This window comes from Morone saxatilis, unplaced genomic scaffold, assembly GCF_004916995.1.
Source record: "Morone saxatilis isolate NCDOM2014 unplaced genomic scaffold, NCSU_SB_2.0 Contig10, whole genome shotgun sequence".
In the NCBI taxonomy this organism is placed as follows: domain Eukaryota; kingdom Metazoa; phylum Chordata; class Actinopteri; family Moronidae; genus Morone; species Morone saxatilis.
Window position 1 is genome coordinate 17,053,086 of NW_023339652.1, and position 5,499 is coordinate 17,058,584.

The 5,499-nt window shown below is 36.7% G+C and overlaps 1 pseudogene; it reads right to left on the reverse strand.

The window, feature by feature from the left end:
• Positions 1-3,913: 3,913 nt before the first annotated feature.
• LOC118336309 overlaps positions 3,914-5,499 on the reverse strand; it is a 1,874-nt pseudogene continuing 288 nt past the window's right edge.

The window sequence follows — 5,499 nt, forward strand, 5'->3', positions numbered from 1 at the left end:
CACTGACTCTCACACACACACTGACTCACACACACACACACACACACATTTACACAACATGCAGGGTTCTTTGAAACTTAAATGTGACACTATTATCTATAACCTACAACACAATAATAATGTATCACCTGTTGTCTCACTTTTACACACACACACACACACACACACACACACCACACAGCCTCTGCTCCTCCTGCCCTGTCTGCCAGCTGTGAAGCATACGTGCAGACTCACACATAGTCTCCTCAAAGGCCACAGCCTCTTTCTCACACTAGTTATTAACACAAGACCTGGATGACTGGATTCTCTGTTATGATTTTATGCTGACATGTAAAATACCAATGCCTAATGTAAAATTCATTCACTTTATTATTAATGCACATGTTCAGCATGTTCAACTTTTTTCTTCCATCAGTTTCTTCCCATTTCTCTCCTTTCTTTTAAGTTTCTCTCTCTTTTTTTAACTGCAAACCAGCAGCACTCATTGCAAAAAGGTGCAGGGGCAGTCACACGCTCCTCTCTATTCAGGGTCTATACAATACATCGTGATATCACTGTGGTTGAAGGTGCAGCAGAGCACACTTCTGACCGCACCCGTCTGTGATGCCGGGCACGACCCATGATTAAGTCAAGTTAAGTGCTTGCACTGCCAGCTCATCCAAAGAATAAATCACATGGCTGCAATTTATATAACATATAGTAATTTGTACTGATGCTCTCAGATTATAATAATTAATTACATAGAGGGAGTAGTTTGTTAATTCCAAAGGGAAAGTGGAGTCTTACAGCACAAAATAATCACAAAACAAGCAACATAGTAAGGGCATTCAGATAAGAAGTAACATGATAAAATCATAAATAACTCAAATCTTAAACAGAAACTGAAGTAATACTAAAAACTAGGATCGTACTCTAAATTCCTGGTAATATAGCTATGGTTAGTGCAAGTGTAGTAGATAGTATAAAAGGTCTTGTATTGCTTCATTAGAATTGCATAGATGAATAGTTACTGTATACAGGTAATACACAGGTATAACTAAGGGGGTGCCACAAGGCTCTGTGCTTGGTCCTTTTACCATATCTACTGCATTGCAGTGAATGTTGTTTCCTCAGTGTAAGAGTCAGTGAATTTCTCACTCTCTAAGTTACCTGAATTTCGCAAGACCAGAATTACTGTAGGTGGAGTTGTAGTTTACCATTGTAAAGTTCAGGTGTTAATGGCAGGTTAAAGGGCCAGTTCAATAAATATCACTAGAAGTTAGGATATATAACCTTATATATATATATAACCTTGATTTTACTTAGGAAAAAAAATAGATTTCTTATGTCAGACTAAGAACAGGAAAACCATTGTGCAATCAGCCATTATCATGTCTGTGCTTGACTCATTTTTTATTTACAAAGCCATCCTTAATAAGTTACCACTTTTATTTATCATTGCTTATAAGATTTAGAAATGCGGACACCATACTCATTCACAGGGATACGTCACCTTGGATTCCCATTAGTGCACACAGTATTGGGAATTTTTTTTTTCCACATTAATGCTCCCCATAGTCTTCTGAATGATGTTTTATTTGAAGAATGCTCCTTTTTTAAATTGTCTTGTGTTTGTGTTCTATTTATTTTGTACAAGAATGTTGATTTTACTTTTTTGTCTTGATCTTGATTATGTATTTGCAGGGTATATTGTGAACGAGAGCTTTACTCTGAATAGTTTTTTCCATGATCACATAAAGGGTTTTTTCTTTCTCTATGGAGATATCCTATACTCTAATGCTGTTCATTCCACACATAAAAAAACTTGATACAATTTGCCATTGTACCCTGCATTTCATTACAAGGGATACATATTGCACTCATCACTGAACTTGAGAAGACTGCCTTTTTAGTACTTTGCACCATATCGATAGAATTAATTATAAAGAACTTGAAAACTAGAACATCTCATCCCACTGGATGACTTTAAACTGCTAATATTGGACCTTTTTAGAGATGTCAGTGTTTCTGATGCTGCTTGGGTTAGGTTTAGGGTTAGGGTCTCTGCTGTACTCAGGTTTTTCTTGCAAGTGATCCACATCTCATTAAGATTACACTGTAAAACCAGATAAGTTAATTTAACAAAAATTGGTTGAAACTGATTACATGGAACATTTTAAGTAAAACTAACTTAATTGTAAGGTAAGAAAACTTAATTTTGTAATTTTTATCTGTACTGTGAAAACAAAATATGTAGTAAAGTAAGTACTTAATCAAGAATGTTTTATTAACTTACAAAACTGACTTGTTACTTAATTTTCTGTATTACAAGATGGTGGTGTAACAATGTGGGACACACAGTGTACTAAAGTTGGCCTTGACCAGCCCACAAGTAGGTAAGCAAGTTTGTAAAGCCTGAAATGTCAGGAGCTGGTGAAGTAATGGTATTGGGCAGTTCTATCAGCAGATACAGTGCAGCCATTTTGTGTACAAAATGTCTCTACTTGCCTTTTTGATATATAATCTTTTGGCAATGCCAGTGCAGATGTTTAGCTCAGTGCCTTGATTACCTTTGGGATGCTACATAAGTTTCTAATTTAGGCTCTTTAGGCATAGGCTCTGGCATCCTGCCAAAGGTGTGCAAGCATCCAACAAGTCCACAACATCATGAACTTGAACTCTGATGTCCTGATGACGCGAAACGGTACACACCACTGCATCTGATGCATTCAGTGCCAGCTCCCGACGTCAAAAAATCCGTCATCAGATTCCAAGAGGCGTCAAAGGGAGTGATACTTTAATCTCCCACACACACACACACACACGCACACGCACACAGCTAAATACCTGTGACCTTAAACCCAGATTCCTAGATGTTTGTGTAAACCAGTTTGACTGTCACACAGCACTACAATAACATAGTAAACACAATACACAATAAGAGAGAACATCCACTCCCACAGCCAACGAGCAATAATATCCTTAATTATATGATAAGAAGTACTACAGTATTTCCCTTTCAAAATAACCGTAGAATGTAAAGCTCTGTGCACACACCAGTCATAGCATTGCATATAGAGAATTTAGCATCTTTGATAGATCCCAAGCAAGAAAGCAAGATAAATCCTGGGCTGATTTCAGACCGTAATCTGTGATATCAGACAGGAAGAATTTTTTGAACTGACAGAAAGTTGCAGGCTGACTATACCGACTCCCACAGTCTTTGCTTGAGTTTCAAAGGTATTTCCCATTAATTAAAATTCAACCTGGCTGTACTCAACCACAACATATCTCCATACACTATCACACAACAATGTGCAAGTGAGTAAGAGAAAATTCCCGAAATATCTCCACTAATGATGAACGGGACCCTGATTTTATAGACTCACACTATGTGTTTGACAATTTACATCAATACAATGATTTCATAAAAAAAACTTTTTTTTTTAAATTTCACATCACCAAGAAACAGATTCAATAAAAGTAATAATGGTCAACTTTATTTATATAGCAGTTTAAAACAAATTTGCTCTTTCAGCCAAACATATTTTAAAAGTAAAACATAACATTGTCTCTGGTTTACTTGTTTCTCAATAATATTAGAGATCAGACTGCTATAGAAGTGTTTGAGATAAAAAAATGAAAGGAGCAGTGTGTAAGATTTAGGTGTATCTAATGGTGTGTAATTGCAGAATGCTACTCCCTTGCTTCACCTGCTGTGAAGGAGAAATTATGATAGCCAAGAAACACTCGAAAGACACTAACAGCCCTATCTAGAGCCAGTTTTTGGTTTGACTGTTCTGGGCTACTGTAGAAACATGGTGGTTCAACATGTCTCCCTCTGCAGATAAAAAAACGTCTCATTTTAAGGTAACAAAAACATGTATGATTGTTCACTAATAAAAACATACCTATGAATATTATATTGCCAATGGATCCTCCTGAATGTTACACAATGGACCTTTAAAAAAACATGTTACATTACAATTAAATGCCCAGAACTCCCAAATGAATAACCAGTAAAATACACATAAATCAACAACAAATTGTGAATTAAAAAAAAAAAAAAATTATGAACACAGATCCTCAACTCCCCCATGAATTGAGATATTATCCCTAAAATAAAAAAATTGGAATAATAAAAAACAAATATAGAAGATGGGAAAAAATGGAATGATCTCATAAAACCATGTGCTATTTCATCATTGTTTTTCCAAGTTCTACCGGAATAGTTTTTTATTTAATTTTTTTTATTTATTTTACCACTTTTAATTGAGAAAAGTACCCTCGGAACCTTTAAAGTAGATATAACAGTATAATATTTTTACAGTAATTACTTTTTATACTGTACAAGTCAATAGTGTCACAATTTCTTGCTTAATTAACATATTTCTATGTTATGCTTCAAATCAGACTGCATTACCCAAACTGAACTACAAAATGGAATGCAAAGTTTCCAATTCTGAATAGGAAGGAATTTTATTTTCACGCAAATTAAGTAAAACTAAAAAATGTTTGGGAAGTTGAGCTGACTCTGGCGCCTCTCAGTGGAGCAGAACCAACAGTGTTCTAACCCTTAGAAGACAAATGTACTTTAAAGGCATTTTGTAATGAATTTGAGTCTTGTAGTTTAAAAATTTACAGTTTACAATAAATAAATATTCACTTGAGAACTTAGTTTTGGATGGAACAAATGATCAGGGGGGTGGAGTTTTTTACCACCATCATTATAACAGGGATTAAAATATGGGTAGAGTCTCTCAGTGAATTTACAGCCAGCAAAGGAGTAAATGAGAGCTGTAGCGTCTACGTCATAAAAGGAGACCAGACCCCCCTCGTAATTTACAAACACTCCCACCTTCTGAGGATGTGACTTCAGAGAGAGATGAACTGATGATTCATCAACTTCATACCCTTTTTCTTTCAGTATACAGAATAAAAAACATTCTTACGGGTCCGAGTGACGTCCGTTCTGTTGATAGACTCTCTGACTACTCCCAAAGTCCAGCAAGTTTTCTCTTTAACTTCATAGTACCTTCCTGAAGAGAAACCCGGCTTTCCTGGAACAGAATAACAGGAAAATCTTTTTGGAATGCCTGGAAGATTCTTTCTCACATTCCCATGACTGACTTGCTTCCCTCACCAGATAGGATGAGAGAGGGATTTGCTGTATCAGGATCCAGACACACATCTACTGCATACTGCTGGACCTTCTTTAGCTCAACATGAACACACAGTCTCTCAGTCTCTTTCTGGAGTGTCTCCTCCAGCCTATCAACAGGTTTCCTCATAGTCTCCTCACATAATGAATGAACGCTGACCTCTGTCCAGTCCTTGATGGGTGGAACAGTGTTCAAGGATGGGAAGCTTTGGAGGAGGTGGAGGTGGTCTTCAGACTGTGAGAGCTGGTCCACCTCAGAGCTTCTCTTCTTCAGCTCAGATATGTCCTCTTCCAGCTCTGTGATGAAGCCTTCAGCCTGTTCCTCAGTTGTTTTCTGCTTCTCTTCAATAGTCTCAATG